The sequence below is a fragment of the Mobula hypostoma genome, chromosome 13, assembly GCF_963921235.1.
Source record: "Mobula hypostoma chromosome 13, sMobHyp1.1, whole genome shotgun sequence".
Classification (NCBI taxonomy): Eukaryota; Metazoa; Chordata; class Chondrichthyes; order Myliobatiformes; family Myliobatidae; genus Mobula; species Mobula hypostoma.
In genome coordinates, this window is record NC_086109.1 from 65,822,860 (window position 1) to 65,843,414 (window position 20,555).

The 20,555-nt window shown below is 42.3% G+C and overlaps 1 protein-coding gene across 5 annotated transcripts in view; it reads right to left on the reverse strand.

Moving 5' to 3' along the window:
• The window catches only part of LOC134355648 (endophilin-A3-like), a 144,686-nt gene that overhangs the window by 99,933 nt on the left and 24,198 nt on the right, over positions 1 to 20,555 (reverse strand). The gene's annotated exons all lie outside the window — the stretch shown is intronic.

The window sequence follows — 20,555 nt, forward strand, 5'->3', positions numbered from 1 at the left end:
AAACTAAAGATTTAAAAGGGTCCACCTTTACACACAGTGTAGTCAGTACATGGAACAAACTGCTCGAGGAAGTGGTAGAGGTGGGTACTATTACAGCATTTAAAAAGCCATTTGGATAGATACATGGCTAGTAAAGGTTTTAGAATACAGGCCAAACACAGGCAAATGTGGCTAGCTAGCTCAGTTAGGCAAGTTGGTCGGCATAGACGTATTGGGTCAGGGGACTTGTTTCTGTGCTTACTGTTTTATGACTCTGTGGATAAGAAACCTCACAGGAAGAATGGAGTTTTTGTCTCCAGCTGACTACCAGTTCACTGTTACCACTGGCCTTTAAACAGCAATGCAGAACGCTCCTTCGAACAACCACTGGAAGGAGAAAGGAAGGTGCGTGATTTGGAACGAAGTCATTCCTCACAGTTAAAAAAATTACATTGATACCTTTACTTCCCCTTTTTAAATATTGTGGCTAAATAAACGCAGGGATATTTATACACACAGTAACGTACCCTTATATGTTGTTGTTTTTAAGTTGGTCACGGCTAGAAGTGCACAGGCATTGTGTACCAATAATATACATGCAAAGCCACACGTGTTGGGTATCCTGAGGCAAATGATTCAGCTCTTGTTTCCCCAAGTCTTTATACCATTTACGAGCCACAAGTCAGTCCTGTGATCAAATACTCTCCCCTTTTTCATAAGTGCAGCTGCAACAACACTCCGGAAGCTTGACACCATTCAGGAGAAGCAATCTTCTCAAATTCTGCCCAACCTAGCACCATAAATGTTTATTCCTTCCACTAGCAGCATACAGTTGCTGCAGAGCTCACCACCTATAAAATGCACCGCACTTACTCACTGGGCTACTCTGAAAGCAACTTGCAAACCCATTACCTTCACTCCTTAGAACAAGCAAAACAGCCACTGCATTTGTAGGTTCTCCCTTGAGGTACAACATCATTCTGAGTTGGAAACATTTTCATCAGCATCACTGGGTGCAAATCCTGGTATCTTCTCCAAAGCCATTGTGGAGTACCATCACCAAAGAATGCAACAATTCGAGCAGGTGGCTCCCCACCACCTCCTCAAGGAAAATTGGGCAAGACCAATAAAATATGACCCCATCCATGATGTGCTATATGTGGCATCAATGTCCACATAGACCTCCACAATGTCCAACCACAGGGAAAAGGAAGGACAATGCACTCTCTGCATCCATGCACCAAATATCAACTGCCTAACCCAATGGATCAAGGAACAAATGCTTACAGCAGGGATCTGAACAAGAAATTGTTACCACTTCTGCCAGCAGTTTGTTCCACACTCTGACCAGCCTCTGAGTGAAATTGTTCCCCCTCTCGTTCCCCTGAAGTATTTCACCCTTCACCCTTAAAGTATAATGCGGATACTCTAATCTCCATCTCAATCCTGATCTCAGTATGTTGTGTTTTTCCCTGTGAGTGGGCAGTGAAGGCCGTAAGTTGTAGACAAAATTTAGACAGTGGTGGGCGAAGCTTGCACTGTGAGTTATCAGTGATATCAGGAAACATCAGCTACACAGAGATGGACAGCACGTGGAGATGCCCAGGCAAACCACATGATTTCACCTTAATTAATTGCTAATGCAACATATCGTCAGAAATCTACCTAATTTACACATAAAAAGTCGGTCAGATATGCAAGCTGGCATCTTTATGCTGAATACAGATTGGACATGTGAAGGCCGCTTTCATAGAAAGAATTTCCCAAGAAATAATTAATGCCAAAGAATCAGAAAATGAAAATTAAATGATTTTGTCTAAATATATTTCTGTTGGCTCTATGTGCCCTTCGAGGTCAGAGCATTACCTTGAGTCCCTATCCTAAAATATTTTGTTTGCTGAATTGCTTTAATTTCCTACCTGATTATTCATCAGGATTATCATAGGGCTAAACGATGCTAACATCTGGAATTCTGCAGATGTGACAAAGTCAAAACTGTCACTGTTTTTACCCTTAGACAGAAAAACGAACAACTTTGATTTCTTTATAATGCACAGCTTAACACACAAATCTCCAAACACTGCTGATGCAGTGCGTGCTCTTTTAGCTGATAAAAACAACACACATGAAATTATAAAGTGCAACATTTTGTGAACTACAAGATCACGTTGATCTGAAACCCAGTAACTAAGGCTACTGGCCTCCATTACTTACAAGGTCACACATGCCTGAGCTGCTGGTAGGGCACATGGCAGTGAAAATTCCTCCAGGATTGGTGATCTGATTTCCAATGATATCTTCAACGACCATTCTTATCCCTCATTCCACTCAGATACTTCACCTTCCACAATCAAAGACTCCATTCTCTCTGAACACCCTTTTTGACTCCAGGGATCTGCCTCTGAAACATTCTCTACTTCTAATTGATTACAGCTCCTAAACCACTCAGGAAGGTTGACACCATCCAGGAAAATACAACCTCTTCAAAAGTGCCTGATCAACCACCATAATGTTCACTCCCTCCACCGCCAGCACACAGTGTGAGCCAACTACAAAGTATACTGCGCTAACTTGCCTATAGACTGTTTTGATAGCAATTCACAACCCCTGGAGCAACGCAGCCAAAAAGGACAAGAGAATTAGGCACTGTCGCCTGTGGGCTCCTCTCCAAATCGCCCAAAAGATCTCACTCAGAAATTGATTGCTGCTCCTCCATCATTGCTGGATCTACGTCTAGGAAATCTCCCTAATAACAGTGTGGTAGCACCTTCCCTAGAAGGACTGTGCCATTACAAGCAGTTTGCTTACCACTCACTACCTTCTCAAACACAGTTATGGATGGACAATGCATGCTTACCTTGTCAGCTGCATCTAGATCCAGAGTATAATATTACCTAATCCTTGAAAAACTTTCTTCCCACTATTCTCTTTCCTGAGACCATCATTCCTGATCCTCTTCCTTTCTAATCTTATAATTCATCTTCTGTGACAACTCACAAATCTTTCCCCAAGCATTTTGTACCACTCTATCCTGGTGAGAGATCAGAGAAAAGCTCTCAGACTGCCAATCCATTAGATGTTATGCACATAAGAATTTTGGTCCCTTGCTGCCAACCATTAAATATGCTCCAATTTTTTTACATTTAGTTATTTACAAACAAGTCTCATTCTAAAATATTCTGAAAACATTCCATGTTGCTGCAAAATTGCAATTTCAATAAATTTACTAATGACTTCCTAACTACTATTCGATATTATTTTATGCTCTCTCTATTTTGTGCACTGTAAGGTATTTATAATATTTAAATATCATGCTCCTGCAAGAGGACCACAACCTTGCTTTGTGGTCTGGAGGCTTATATGCCTCAATGGCCTGGAGAGCTATGTTGGCAGGAGTCAGGGCTTTATGCTTTGGCTCCCGATATGGTCACCTATGCCAAACAGGTCCAAGGGTAGAGGCCAGAAATAAGAGTGGTCCATTGATCCTCTCGATTCAAGGGTTCAGCTCACAGCTAACAACCCTGACTGGTAAAACAAAATTGTTACAGAGACAGCAATGAAGAATCCTTCTACATCCAAGTGCATTGGTATTCTTGAATCTTCATCTGGGGCTTGCGTGACTGACAGTAATGAAAACTGCTGACGAGATGGAGGCCCTGAACACTGCCAGAGACGGAGGACCTTCGTTGCTGCCCTAAACGCCACTGGCATATTGGGCAGTGAGTAAACAAGTAAATATCATGCTATTTTCTGATCACTTTGCTATACTTAAGGCATGAAAATGCCCGACGCAGGCCTCTCAAGGTCTGAGTCGACGTTCCCCCTTGCTATATTTGATAATTCTTCAACTGATAACTGGCCCCCGTACCAACCTATTGATAAGCTATCTCAAAATGATTGACTTAAATCCTTCTATGGAAACATCTCAAGAACTGCCATCTTTGGAGCAATTGATATCTTTAAGTTTTTTTTAAAATATAAAAAGACTTCTGAGGTGAATATACATCAATATAGTTTAGACCGTTCTGGTTTTAGTTGTTTAGTGCTATGTTAATTTATGTTAATAAAAGTTGCAGTATTCTATTACAGTACATCAGATGAAATTAGGTTGGAAATTTAAGGCTGAGGCGAAGGTTCTCTGTGTGGGTGGTTCTCCTGATTGGTTTGCTCTGCTTCACAGTGTTGAATTGATTTGTGGCTTGTGATCTGCTAGATTGACTTGCTGCCTTGTTATTTAGGTTGGCACACTGTAATCACTGATGTGTGCACTCACAGTACCCGAGGTTAGTGACTGGAATTTACAGATTGATAAGTCACTCAAGCATGGAACCATCCGAGAAATTTTACAGTGAATAATAACAAGTTTAATGTTATCACTGTCACTGGATGCCAAGCATTTCTTCCTTACTAGACTCCTGGGAATTTAGTTCTAATCATACAGACCTCACCAAAGATGAGCTGCAGAAGCCAGGCATGTATAGAGTCTGAAGGTGCCATGTATCATGTGCTGTGTGTTTATTATGGTAATTAGTCACATTAGGGGGGGCATGGTAGAAGCGGAGGGAATCAGTTATGTATTCCTGCTCAATTTTGTGGCAGTCTGTATTTGGAGCCAGTGGAGGTCATATATTTTCTGACTGCTGAGATAACGCTCAATAATGCTTAATTGTATCTTTGCTAATAGCTAATAAAGGATCGAAGTAAGGAAGTCGACTCTTTGGAGCAATCATTGGAGCTATGGGCGCATCATACAAGTATAACAACTCAGTCTGGCGTCACAGGCTGGTGGCAATTGTTTTGTTTGATTTTTGGATCAATTCTTGCCATGACAGTGTCCATCAGCATAAAAGAATGAGTGCAGGTGTATAACAAAATGGCTCTTCAAGCCTGCTCCACCATTCATCTAAACATGGTTGCCCTTCAACCTCAGCCCCATTTCCCTGCCAATATCTCAACATACTTTGATTCCCTTAATATCTGGATTTCTTTTCATCTCAATTTTGAACCTGTTCAAAGAGTTAAGCTCTGCAGTCCTCCAAGCTGCAGAATTCCAAGACTCATTGCACTCCAAAAAGAATCTCATCTTAGCCACAAATGGCCTACAGCTAATTCCAAAAAAGGTATCCCCAGTTCTAGACTCAACATTGGGTGGAACTTCATCCCTCCTTTTTAATAAGCTAAAATTTCTGTTATCCAGAGGGCTGGGGTAAAAGCACATTTCTTCCATTGTCCTAGATTTGAAAATCTTAAAGGTAGTTATTTTGATATAAAACAATTCTATTTTACCATTTGAATAATACTAGGTCAGGATAAAAGATTTCAGGTGGACAACAATCTATGTTCCAAACCTATTCTGGCATCTGTCCCCTACTTTTCCTTTGCCACATCGACGACTGCATTGGCGCTGCTTCTTGCACGCATGCTGAGCTCGTTGACTTCATTAACTTTGCCTCCAACTTTCACCCTGCCCTCAAGTTTACCTGGTCCATTTTCGACACCTCCCTCCCCTTTCTAGATCTTTCTGTCTCTATCTCTGGGGACAGCTTATCTACTGATGTCTACTATAAGCCTTCTGACTCTCACAGCTATCTGGACTATTCCTCTTCTCACCCTGTCTCTTGCAAAAATGCCATCCCCTTCTTGCAATTCCTCCGTCTCTGCTGCATCTGCTCTCAGGATGAGGCTTTTCATTCCAGGATGAAGGAGAAGTCCTCCCTTCCTCCACAATCAACTCTGCTCTCAAACGCATCTCCCCCATTTCACGTACATCTGCTCTCACTCCATCCTCCCGCTACCACACTAGGAATAGGGTTCCCCTTGTCCTCACCTACCACCCCACCAGCCACCGGGTCCAACATATAATTCTCCATAACTTCCGCCACCTCCAACAGGCTCCTACCACTAACCACATCTTTCCCTACCCCCCGCCCCGCTTTCCCCAGGGATCGCTCCCTACGTGACTCCCTTGTCCATTCGTTCCCCCCCCCCCATCCCTCCCCACTGATCTCCCTCCTGGCACTTATCCTTGTAAGCAGAACAAGTGCTACACGTGCCCTTATACTTCCTCCCTCACTACCGTTCAGGGCCCCAGACAGTCCTTCCAGGTGAGGCGACACTTCACCTGTGAGTCGGTTGGGATGATATACTGCGTCCGGTGCTCCCGATGTGGCCTTCTATATATTGGCGTGACCCGACGCAGACTGGGAGATCATTTTGCTGAACACCTATGCTCTGTCTGCCAGGGAAAGCAGGATCTCCCAGTGGCCACACATTTTAATTCCACGTCCCATTCCCATTCTGATATGTCTATCCACTGCCTCCTCTACTGTAAAGATGAAGCCACACTCAGGTTGGAGGAACAACACCTTATATTCTGTCCGGGTAGCCTCCAACCTGATGGCATGAACAATGACTTCTCAAACTTCCGCTAATGCCCCACCTCCCCCTCGTACCCCATCCGTTATTTATTTATATACACACCTTTTTCTCTCCTTCCTTTTTCTTCCTGTCCCCCTCACTATATCCCTTGCCCATCCTCTGGTTTCCCCCCGCCCTTTCTTTTTCCCTAGGCCTCCTGTCCCATGATCCTCTCATATCCCTTTTGCCTATCACCTGTCCAGCTCTTGGCTCCATCCCTCCCCCTCCTGTCTTCTCCTATCATTTCGGATTTCCCCCTCCCCCTTTCAAATCTCTTACTAGCTCTTCTTTCAGTTAGTCCTGACGAAGGGTCTCGGCCCGAAACATCGACTGTACCTCTTCCTAGAGATGCTGCCTGGCCTGCTGCGTTCACCAGCAACTTTTATGTGTGTTGTAGGTGGACATCAGGAAGGCCTACAACAAAAGTAACTGAGTAGTGTAACTAGAAAGTAATTAAATATCAGAAACAAACAGCATACCCTGTTTAAAACAAAAACACAAGGAAATTTGCAGATGCTGGAAATTCAAGCAACACACACAAAAAATGCTGGCGAACGCTGTAGGCTAGGCAGCATCTATAGGAAGAAGTAAGTCGTGACGAAGGGTCTCGGCCAAAAACGTCGACTGTACTTCTTCCTATAGATGCTGCCTGACCTGCTGCGTTCACCAGCATTTTTTGTGTGTTTAGCATAAAGCTGTTTTACAACTTTACAAATATATTAACCACTAGAAGACGTTGTAATAAAGACAACATTTTGTCATTTATATCAAGGAGCATCCTTTTAGAACAGAGATGAGGAGGAACTTCTTTAGTGAGAGGATGCTGAATCTGTGGAATTCGTTGCCACAGGTGGCTGTGAAGGCCAAGGCTCTGGATATATTTAAGGCAGAGGTTGATAGATTCTTGATTGGTCAGGGCATGAAGGGATATAGGGAGAAGGCAGGAGACTGGGGCTGAGAAGAAAAATGGATCAGCCCTGATGAAATGGTGAAGCAGACTAGATGGGCCAAATGGCCTAATTCTGCTTCTATATCTTCTGGTCTTATAAACAGTAAACACAAAGACAAAATTGTTCAAGAAATTAAATCTGCAATAATTATTAGATCAAACTAAAATAAGAGACAAGTGAATCCAGATCATCCGAAGTAGAACAGTTCAGAGGATAAAGGAAAAGTTCAACCCGGTTATTAGTTTAAATTGTAAAGTTACTAAAGCTTCAACATATAAACTAAACTGGATTACTAGATGGGCACACACCAGTCTCCAGTTTTCCAGTCAGCATCCTTTTAGAGCACGTTCATTCCACAGGCAAGAAGAAGAAAGCCCTTAACTCCGAATGGAGTCATCGGGATGCTGTCATGACGGCGTTTTTTTTTTTAGCAGTCTTTCTTATTTTTACGAGGCTGAGTTGCTAGCTCAACGCTCAACCCAGCATGGATGGAAAGCGTGCAGGGGAGCTGGCTTCATTCGAACTCGGGAGCCTTCGCTCCAAAGTCTGACGCTGATGCCACTACACCACCAGCTGGCCTATTCCACAGACAAGCCGATTATAAAATTTGGACTGTGGTGGTATCTGATCTGTAGATTTCTCTTCCTGGCATTAAAAACTCAGCTGGTGATGTGAAATGAAAAAAATGAAAAAGTTAAACATACATAGCAGGCTAGGAAGCATCCATGTAGAAAGAGACTGAAAGGTTCAAGCCAATAACCAATTTATAGGGACTGTTGTGACATAAACACAGGTTTGTGTTTCATAAACATGAGGAAGTCTGCAGATGCTGGAAATCCAAAGTACCACACACAAAATGCTGGAGGAACTCAGCAGGTCAGGCAGCATCTATGGAAATGAATAAACAGTTGACGTTTTGGGCCAAGGCCCTTATTCAGGTTTGCATTTGATTTGTGGGATATTCCCTGCATTTTCCGCTTTTGCTCCAGATTTCAGCACCCACATTATTTAGTTTCAACAAACATTACTTGATCGGAACTGGTCTTCAAGCCCCAAATCCAAATTGTGAATGTCAGGTTCTGTTAGTAACAAAATGGATCCAAGGATTTCATCTCAACATGTGATCCTTGTGGTAAGCATCTATACACCCAAAGTACTTACCTTTTCACACAGAGCAGTACCGTTGGAGACTCTCAAAGGATAATGACTTGCAATAATGTTTTGTAAGCCACCAAACCAACAGCTTAAGCTACAAATCTACTGCATTTTAAATCATGACGCTGACAAGTTTCATTTATCTATCAATTGTGAGAGGGTACATGTCAAGCAAAATAAAACCTCCTGGTTAAACGAACTTTCAATTAAAAATAAACTACAACATTCTGGAGGTGCAGCACATTTTTTGTCCTGACCCTTGGTTATGAACACTCCATAGCTCTTCCCTGATGGCAGTGGGACAAACAGTCCCTGAACAGGGTGCTTTATAATTTTGCTTAATAAAGTTATTTTCTTGAAATATTTTTGCTTAACAAGTCATGTACAAAACTACAGGCAAATGGAATAGAAAAGATTGGGAAGCAAGAAATATCCAATTGGGCAATGAAAAAGACAAGCTGGAGGAACTGAGCAGGTCAGGCAGTATCTGTGGAATGAAAGAGAGTAGGCAGTCAAAGTTTCAGGTTGAGACCTTTCATCTGGACATTCCTCCAGAGTTTTGTTTTTTTTTGCTCCAGATTCCAGCATCTGCGGCCTCTTATTTATCATTAATTGAGTAATTTTCATCTGAGAGAGGGATTGCAAGGACAGATATGGCAGGAGAATCAGGTTGAAGTTAGGTTATGAAATATACTCAGAGATTCCTTACTCTGAGTGAAGTTAAAGCAATAGAATTCTGTTCCTTTTTGATCCCAACATCAGTTTTGGCTACATCTCCTCATACAGTCATATTACAGTATAGTTCTAGCAGAAATAAATGCATTTTTCATTTCTACAAAATTACTTTAAGAAAGGGCCCTTAAAATCTGAAGTTTAATTGTTGCCTCTTGTAAGTTCAAGTCAGTTCATTGTCATTCAACTATACACACGTAAAGCGCCAAACGAAACAACATTCCTCCGGATCAAGAGGCACATCACTTTACATACATCTCACATATAACGCAAAGTGATATTACCACGAGTAAATGAACAAATATATAGGTGCATTTATGATACAAGTTAGAAAGTAAACAGTATAACACTACTGGCCCTTCATACAGGATGAGATCTGGGTTGTGGCAAGGAGATCAGCAGTTTTACGCCCTGGAAGAAGCTGCTTCCCATCCTAGCAGTTCTTGTCCTAATACTACATTATCTCCTTCCTGATAGTAAGGAGGTCAAAGAGATTATGAGAAGGATGGAAAGGATCATTGACAATGCTAAGGGGCCTGATTATGTAGTGCTCCTGATAAATATCGCTGATGAGTGGAAGAGAGACCCTGATGATCTTCTCAGCAGTCCTTGCAATCCTTTATACAGACTCGTAATCAGAAGCCTTGCAATTCCTGTACCAGACAATGATGCAGCTGGTCAGGACACTCTATATGATGCTCTTGTAAAAACTGGTTAGAATAGGGGTGGTGGGCGGGGAGGAGAAGAGAGCCTCAGTAACTTCAATTCCTCAGGAATTTGAAGATGATTCTTGACCAAAGATGTAGTGTTGAGGAACCAGGTGAGATAGTTCATTATGTGCACTCAGAGAAACTTAGTGCTACTAACTCTGTCACCACAGAGGAGCCATGTATGTGCATTGAGGAGTGGTCAACATTAAGTCCACAATCACTTCTTTGGTCCTGCCCCACGTTGAGACTCAAGTCGTTTCTACCAGCCACTTTACAGTACCTCTTCTCTGTATTCCATCTCGTCGTTGTTGTTGGTGAGGCCAACCAGTGTTGTGTCATCAGCGAATTTAATGATTTAGTTTGAACTGGATCTAGCAGTACAGTCATGTGTCAGCAGTGGGCTGAGGACGCAGCCCTGGGGAGTGCCAGTGCTCAGCCTGATGGAGCTAGAGAGGTTTCTAGCTCACTGTGGCATTTCTGTCGAGAAGTCTAGGATTCAGTTACAGAGAGAGGCATTGAGACCCATCAAGGTTACTGTTGCCCTATTAGGCACCAGGATGATGGAGGCCACCTTAAAGCCCGAGGGGACAGTGGACCGTTCCAGAGAGATGTTGGGGATGTCTGTTTGAACCTCTGTTAACTCTGCTGCACGGTCCCTCAGTAATTGACCAGGTATGGTCATATGAGGTACGCATGGATTGACCCTGGCTGTGATCCTCCTCTCATCAGCTGTGGCCAGACAGGATGCCTGCTCCTCAGGCAAAGGGGAGCCTTCCTTGCTGGCACATCATTCCGTGCGTCAAACTGAACGTAAAAGACATTCTGCCCATCAGGAAGCGGGCATCAGTGTCTGAGAAATTCTACTGTCAGGCCAACGGGATGGGATATATTTGGAAGGCTGATTGTTTACTTCATGTTTGAGTAACTCTACCAATTGCTCCCAAGTTCTCCATGTCTACACTCACAGGCCCAGACGTCTACTGCACGTCTAAAGGCAAACAGTTCTGAGATGGATATCACTTTCACTAAATTGTTTGCCATATGTCTGACCTGCACTTAATGGGGACCTCTTGTGCAGAAGCAGGGATTCACTACAAATGTAGAGTTTGCTTCATTGCAAAAGCTGGTGACCTGTTCAAACACATTCTAGCTGAGAAGAGCTGCCAACAGTTTAGTCCTCTTTTAAGTTACACATTAACGCCTTGCAGTAGCTGTACACTGATGTCTCTGCTATTACACCCCAGTCTGTAGATTCATACAGTAATACAGCCTGGAAACAGCCCAGCTCATCCATGCTGCCCAAGATAGTTCATTTGTCTACACTTGGTCCATATTCCTATAATTATTTCTATGTATATTACTGTGCAAATGTCTTGGCCAACCTAATTTTTAATCTAAATTTTATTTTGGATGGTTATTTTTTGTCTTCTGCATTAGTGTGTCAGCAGAAAAGAGCAAATTTTAGATTTCCAAATGAAAATATTTTCCCAAAAAAATTGATGTTAAGAGAAATCTTTACATTTCATTAAAGTAACATATTAAGTAATAGATTATTTTTCAAATAGAATCTTGATTACTTTAGAACATAGTTGTGCCGACCCTCACACCCTGCCTCCCATATAAGCCCCCACCTTAAATTCCTCCATATACCTGTCTAGTAGTCTCTTAAACTTCACTAGTGTATCTACCTCCACCACTGACTCAGGCAGTGCATTCCACACACCAACCACTCTCTGAGTAAAAAACCTTCCTCTAATATCCCCCTTGAACTTCCCACCCCTTACCTTAAAGCCATGTCCTCTTGTAATGAGCAGTGGTACCCTGGGGAAGAGGCGCTGGCTATCCACTCTATCTATTCCTCTTATTATCTTGTACACCTCTATCATGTCTCCTCTCATCCTCCTTCTCTCCAAAGAGTAGAGCCTTTGCTCCCTTAATCTCTGATCATAATGCATACTCTCGTTTACCAGGCAGCATCCTGGTAAATCTCCTCTGTACCCTTTCCAATGCTTCCACATCCTTCCTATAGTGAGGCGACCAGAACTGGACACAGTACTCTTAAAGTGTGGCCTAACCAGAGTTTTATAGTGCTGCATCATTACGTCGCGACTCTTAAACTCTATCCCTCGACTTATGAAAGCTAACACACCATAAGCTTTCTTAACTACCCTATCCACCTGTGAGGCAACTTTCAGGGATCTGTGGACATGTACCCCGAGATCCCTCTGCTCCTCCACACTACCAAGTATTCTGCCATTTACTTTGTACTCTGCCTTGGAGTTTGTCCTCCCAAAGTGTACCACCTCACACTTCTCCAGGTTGAACTCCATCTGCCACTTCTCAGCCCACTTCAGCAGCCTATCAATGTCTCTCTGCAATCTTTGACAATTCTCTACACTATCTACAACACCACCAACCTTTGTGTCGTCTGCAAACTTGCCAACCCACCCTTCTACCCCCACATCCAGGTCGTTAATAGAAATCACGAAAAGTAGAGGTCCCAGAACAGATCCCTGTGGGACACCACTAGTCACAATCCTCCAATCTGAATGTACTCCCTCCACCACCACCCTCTGCCTTCTGCAGGCAAGCCAATTCTGAATCCACCTGGCCAAACTTCCCTGAATCCCATGCCTTCTAACTTTCTGAATAAGCCTATCGTGTAGGTATCTAGCCCAGTGCATGATTAAACAAAGTTAACAAACAGGATGCTAATGATCAGAGACATTTAATAAGTTGTATGAACTAAACTGATTACCTAAACAGAAACAGGTGTAGAAGGAATCACTGGGTGAAGGACAGTCAAACTAAAAGGTGAGGGTGTGGCAGATGTGACAGTTTAATCTTCAATTCATCAATTGCTACTTCATGGCAAGAGTGAGCATAGCAACAAGACACCAGGGGGTCACCCTGCATCAGCAAGGTCGCTCCCAAGCAGAATTTTTGCGGCAGACAGGAGTTTCAAGATGTGCTGTCCAAGCACAAAAAAAACAGTCTAAGTTGAGGACCAGAAATGCAGTCATTGTCCACGGAAACTGCTGAGAGATACATCAAACTGAAGTCCCTTCTAAATTGGAAGCAATGCAGCACTGCTATCAGCTTGGAACTCAGAGAGACTACCGGAACCCAAGTACCCCCCTCTGCAGTCCGGAGAAGTTTTGTCAGAAGTGGGCTTCATGGAAGAGTGGCTGCCAAAAAGCCACTTCTCTGAAGTGGGGGGAGAAAGCCAAAAGACTCATCTGTGCACAAAACACAAGGAGCAGGGTGCAAGCAATTGCAGCAAGTGTTCTGGACTGACAAGTCAAAATTTGACATTTTTTGCTCAACCAGGAAGCAGTTTGCCTGTAGAAGAGCTGGACAGCACTACCCGGATGAGTGTCTGCAGTCAACAGTGAAGGGACGATGGAAATTCCCTGCAGGTTTGGGGCTATATTTCTGCAAATGGAGTTGGTGATCTAGAACAAAACATTGACTTCGAACACACAGTCAGGGTCATAAAGAACTATTTGTCAATGAAAGAAAGAACCAGGCGTTCTGCAGCAGAAGGTATGGCCTCCACAGAGCCCTGATCACAACATCATCAAGGCCGTCTGGGATCACCTGGAGAGACAAAAGCAAGCAGGACAGCTGAAGTTTGCAGAAGAACTGTGGCAAGTGTTCCAAGATGCTTGGAACAACCTACCAGCCAATTTTCTTACAAAACTGCACAACAGTGTATTTTTGAAAGCATCTTCACTTTACAGAGTTTTTTTTACATGTGCCTGAGACTTTGGCACAGTACTGTATGTACCTGTCCAAAGGCCTTGTAAGTGTTGTTACTATACAACGTCTCATTTATTTTCCCCTAACAGTTTATTCCATATATACACCATCCTCTGTTTGAAGAAGTTTCTCCTCAGCTCCCTTTTAAATTTTCCCCCCTCATCTTAGTCATTTTCCCAGAGAAAGGAAATAAAAAATGAGAAGGAATAGGTCTACGTTCATTCACTCTACCTATGCTCCTCATAATTCTGTACATCTCAGCCTCCTAAGCTTCAATGAATAAGGTCCTAAGTCCTGACAACATTCTGAAAAGTCCATGCACTTTTTGCCAGTTTAATGGCATCTTTGCTATTACACATTGGCCAGTACTGTACACAATATTCCAGGTGTGGCCTCACCAACATCTGGAACAACTGCAAAACAGCGTCCCAACTCCTATGAACACACATCAAAGTTGCTGGTGAACGCTGCAGGCCAGGCAGCATCTCTAGGAAGAGGTACAGTCGACGTTTCAGGCCGAGACCCTTCGTCAGGACTAGACCCTTCCCAACTCCTATACTCAGTGCCCTGACTGTTGGAGGCCAACGTGCCAAAAGCCATCTTCAGCACCTTGTCTCCCTATGATTCCATTTTCTTAATCAAATAGTCACTCCACAGTGGAAGACTGGATAACATTCATTTGGACAGTATAGAAAATTTGGCTGAATAAATGCCACTAAGCCATATATTTATGTGAGCAAGCACATAATTTGTGCAGTCAGAGTTTTGAAGCCAATCTTGCAGCAAACCCAATTGAAGCCAGGCAACAATGATATTGGTAATAGAAAAATTTGCTTGAACACTGTTCCTCCAATTTAGAAGCATATTAAGGCTATCCAGGGATAATCCAAGCATCGGGCAAGGATTGGAGTAAAAATGCAAATATACTGTTAGGAGTAGTGAAGGACAACTTAAACTAATGTTTATTTATGGCATCTTCTGGCTTATATAACCATGCATTTTCAATCACAGTACACTCTCAATCTCAATGTGGTAAGCAAATAGAAAACTGATGTTGAATGAGTAACTAGTTAAGATAACTTAAACTCCCAAGACACTTGGCAAAAGAACCAGAGGGAAGAATTGAGTGACGAGGATTTGAAATTGCATTTGGTTGTGATAGGGGGTGATTTGAGATTCAATAGCTGGCTTCAAATGGGAATTAAGATAAATACCTGGAGACTAATAAAGTTGCATGCAGTTGTAGAAAGAACAGGTCAATAGAACAAATGGCATTGCTCTTCAATATAGCTGGCACAGAATATATGAGACAAATCAAATGATCATGCTCGAAGGACAAAATGAAACTAAAGCATTAGAGTTCCAATTTAGCAGATGAATTTTATTAAATTCTATTAAAAATAAAAAACCCTAAATCACAGTAACTAATTTTCCATCTTTTTCATTCTCACTGCATTCTAGTTCTTGAATTTTATTTAATTTCAGCGTTGCCTAAGGCTTTGAGGTTATTTTTTTCACTTTTCAATTATAGGAAAACGACCTTTAAAAACTGACATATTAAAAAAGTCTTGATTCATTTGGTGCCTTTTGTGGCCTCAAAAATTCCTAAAGCACCCATGTTATGAAATATAGTTGGAGCCACTACAGTGTTTAAGGCCAAATCCTGTTGCTGCATTCTACAGCCAGTGCTGGGTTAAGATTTTAACATGTAGAAGAGCTAAATCTACCTGGAATAACAATCTCCAATATGCAATGTTTGTATTTGCACAAATCCTCCAAAAGGACAACAACCTTGTTGTGGTTTGGAGGCTTGCATACCTCAATGACCCAGAGAGCTATGTTGGCTGGAGTCAGGGCTTTATGCTTTGTCTCTTGGTAAGGTCACCCATGCCAAACAGGTCAAAGGGTAGAGGACAGACTAAGAATGGTCCACCGGTCCTTCAGGTTTGGGGGTTCAGCTCAGGGCTAATAACCCTGACTGGTAAAACAAAATTGTTACGGAAACAGCAATGAAAAATCCTTCCACGTCTGAGTGCGATGGTGTTCATGAACCTCATTCTGGGACTGGCAGTGGTGAAAACTGAGAGGGAGCTACTGAGACGATGAAGGAAGTCCTGAACATTGTCAGAGATGGAGGACCTTCATTGCTGCTCTGAATGTCAGTGGTTTAATAGGCAGTGGTGCATTTGCTCAAATGATAAATGTGAAAAACCAACAAAATTTAGAACTTGGAGCTCTGGTGATGGGCTGAAGGATTCATGCAGAAATAATCACTTATACTAATTCTTCACTAGGTAAGAAATATTATGAATGTTTGGTCATCCAAATAAGCTTGGTACTTCATTTGGTTACGCACCAGTTTAATCCTTGCTGCTCCAATGAAATGTATAAAAGGAATAGGAGAGTAAGATTGTATTAATTCATTTCCCCATGCAGATGAAATGCTAACAAAATAGGTGCTTTTGATTTTGAAACAGCTGACACTTTAGAAAAATACTGCAGTAATGGTAATAAAGATCAGTTGATTACAAAGCAACTGCAAGATGATTTTGAGAGTATTAATTCATTTGTAGTTAGAATAGCAATCATAGCAAAGCTGAAAGCTAAAAGAAAATTAGAGTAATTTTACCACCCTTGATTAATATCCCTACACGTTGCCTGCTTTTAGAATGTTTTTAAGTGTGCGACAGATAATGATGCATTATTTTCTACTCAGCAACTTAATCAACTCTTTTGATTCATCTTATTCTTCACTTTAATAGTCAAGGCTACAAGCAACATTTTTTCCCAGCAAAATCACAGCCCTGTGTAAAACCTGAGTCTGCTTAGACCAATATATCAGGAAAATGAGTGATTATATCAAAAAGGGGAAAAAATATAATTTGAGGAAAATTACATGGATTAATGTTCCGATCTTTCAAAATATATAAATTTAATCAGTGTTCAGATGCCAGCAGAAGAATCCTTAGGATGTCACATGATAAACCAAATCGCATCTAAATTCAACAAGTGCATGGTGCTGAAACAAGCATAATCAGGAAATCAATTACAATTGGAAAATACTGAGAAAAAAAATCTTCACCAAAAAAACACTGTGCAAAGTTTGCCTTTTTAATTTACAGGACAGTAATATCTAGTTTGAAACTCCCGACTGCTGTTGCAAAATAAATTGCCATGCAAAAATTAAAATTGCATAAAACAGCAAATTCAGTGAGAGGTTTTAGAAAATGTTTGCATTTCTCTACATTGATCTAACGTGTAGGGATATTAACCAGTGAATCAAACAATGAATAGCTGTTTAATTACTGGTTTTGCTACAATTTGGCCTATATATGTGTCAGATAGATTCTGACCGACATATAAGCTACTCCTGAACAATGGATGTCCAAGCAATCCCCTACAGAGCAATTTTAACTTGTGGCAACTTCCCAGCCAAAGTCAAGCCATTAACATGCTGCTGTTGAAACTCAAGGCATTGTGCACAGTTAAAGAGGCCATTGCTCTGCCAACCCCACCATTGTTGAGATCATGGTTGGAGGGCTGTGTGCGCGAGTCAGTAGGTGGGTGGGCGGCTGAGAGGGAGGAAAGGGGCTTGTTTTATTGCTATTGCTCCTGTTACTTGTGAATTGTGTGTGCGTGTGCGTGTGTGTGTTATATTGACGCCGGAATGTGTGGCAACATTTGCAGGCTGCCCCCAGCATATTCTTCAGTTGTGTTGGTTGCAAACACAAACAATGCACTTCACTGTAAGTTGCGATATACAAGTGGTCAGTAAGTGAATCTGAATATATACATTGAGTGATTGCATGGGGTTCAGTTTTATGGTTGGGCTTATGATAGATGATGGGAGAAGGGCTGAGGATGTTGCTATAGGGGAAAGGAAAAGCAAGTTCAAGTTTAATTGTCATTCAACCATACACAGGATTCCTCTGGGGCAAAGGTGCAAAACGCAGAAACAACAGTCGCACACAACACGAAACACATATAGCACATAATTATGGTAGCAGAAAATCAGAGTACAAAAAAATTATAAAGTGATAATGTAGCGCAAGTCCCTGAGTGTCATGGCCTGAAGAATGATGGTGCATGGATGTTGTCCTGAAGCCATGTTTCCACAAGAACAAGCTGCAGCAGTTCCTCATCTCGCACAGTGCAGCTGCAGTTGAAGGTAATTCAGCTTGTCTTCCATCAAGTGAACAGAGGAGGGCAGCACTGATGGGAGGAGCTGGCCTCCAACCCAGGGGGGAATCCAGCAGTACGCAGCCACCTCTGGCATCTCCTTCCTCAACAGATCACCCTAAGGCATGAATGAGGGCCTGGTCTGCACTACCGAGGCCATATAGCTCCCCCGACATCGATTTTGCCAAAGAACCAGTGAACCAGACTCCCAATATTCTACATTACCAATGTCCAAAAGGGTCTTGTGATCACAACAAAAACGTCCCACACCGTCCATTGCATTGTGCACCACCTTTACGCACCATCTCTGAAGCCGCCTTCCCTGGATGGCTAAAGCAGGCTGCTACACGGCACACAAGTCTAGCTCTACCACTATCCAGCGACTTGCTGCTACAGTAATAATTGGTGTTTGTAATATCTAGCAGTGTCTTCTTATTGTGAAAAATATGTAAAGGACGAGCAATTACATCTTTGGTTGGATCTAGAGGCCGCTGCGTCCGAGTGCACTGCCATCTTACCGGAAGGGAGTTGATAATAATTATGTTAACAAAAGCATCTATGCCTCAAACTTTCCAGCTGCAGTACAGACAAGATGAAGCTCTTTAACTAAATTTGAATCAGTCTTAACTCTTGGATTAAGGCCAAACCCAAATTCATGTCCCAGATATTTCTCATTGGCAACAATGTCACTAGTAAGACAGGATGAATTTGAAACGACAACCCTCTGTGAATAAAATGCTGTCATGCAGGAGGTAGTGCCGATGTCACACAGCTCCAATGATCCATTCTTGATCCCGGGCCTGGCATTGTCTGCGTGGAGTTTGCACATTCTTCATGTGACCGTGTGGGTCTCCCCTCCGTGCCACGGAATGACAGAGCAGTACAGAACGGAAATAACCCTTTGGCCCATTACGTCTATGCCAACCCACAAACTAACACTATATTAATCCCTATTATATTCTCATCAACTTCGCCTATACACTGAGACAATATGATAATAAACCTACCAACCTACACTTCTTTCGGATGTGGTAGGATACCGGAGCACCTGGAGTTAATTCACAGAGTCACAGGAAGAATGCGGAACTGCCACACAGATTGTATGCCAGGTTGGGATTGAACCTAGTTCGCTGGCACCACTCTGCCGCTCATCTACTTTCTTGGCGCTCCAGTTTTCTCCCACACCCAAGGCTGAGCTGGTTGGGAGGTTTTAATTGGTTTACTGTAATTTAATCCTTATGTTTGTGGGTAGTGGATAATCAGGAAGAGCTGGGGGATACGCAAGATAGAATAAATTACAAAGAGAGAGAGGATTGTTCTGATGTTCAGCATTGACTTAATGAGCCTTCTTCTGCATCATTAGAGACGATGATGTTTCTCATGGTTCCTTAAGGACTGCTAAATGGTGAATATTTACCTCATTAATAATGATGATAAGCCCTAAAGAGCAAAATAGGATTTACTGCTCATTTGTCACTCATTAATCCATATTTGTAAGGAGGGAGCAATCCATTTGAAGGTATGAATTAAATCCGTTTCCACTACTCTTCAGAGGGTAAAATTCAGGTCGAGTAAAGGATTTTCTTTACATCTCTCTTAAACCTTTTCCCAAATTTTAAATCTGACACGCCTGTTAATTAAACCACCTTCATATGTTACCGATTCCTTCTTCAAGCTGCAATTTAACCCTCACAAATTTACTCTCCTCTATCAAATTATACACCAACTTTTCTTCTACACTGAGGAGAACAAGCCCAGCTTCTCCAGTTTAATATTTTCACTGAAATCCCTCAATCGCTGAAACCATCCTAAATAAATCTTTCTGGTATCATCACGTTGCTCTGAAAGAGGAGTAATTACAACTGTACGCAATAAAACTGGAGTCCCAATGTTAAGAGTAACTGAAATTGTCCAGGAAATCAGTTTGCCAATTTATAGCAGTTTACGTTACAAGATTAAAATGAACACATAGTAAGACTGGATTTGTCATTTGCTGGTAGTGGACATGTCTCCCGATTACTTATTTTATTATTTATTGAGATACAGTACAAAGGAGGCCCTTCTGGCCCCTTGAGCCACACCGCTCAGCAATCCCCTGATTTAATCCCACCCTAATCACGGGACAATTTACAATGACCAATTAACCTACTAACTGTTATGTCCTTCGACTGTGGGAGCAAACCAGAGTACCCGGAGGAAACCCGTGCGGTCACAGGGAGAATGTACAAACTCCTTACAAGCAGCAGCGGGAACTGAAACAGAATTGCCTGTACTGCAAAGTGATGGGATAACAACTACGCTACCATGCAGCACCAATAAAACTTATTGCAGTATGTTATGCATGTTGCAAATAGCAAAAAAAAAGATTAATTGAAATGCTTCCTATTCTTGATGTCTATTGCCCTTGTGAGGGAGGTGAAAGTAGAGGAGCAGTAACAGAGAGGTGAATAGATAGGAAGGAGTTTGGTTCAGGAGACTCAGATTCTTAAGTTCTGTGTCATCTTTCCCTCTAGCACGATCTGTAGGTTTGTCTCCCTTTGGTGAAGAACACTGCAGTGGAGGTCATAGCCAAGGCTGAGTTGCGAACCTACAACTGGGAACAGAAGGGGAGGATGGGGTTGAGTGGAGGGCGAGCATGTTGTTACCAATCCTCGGAGGTTAGGAATTGGAG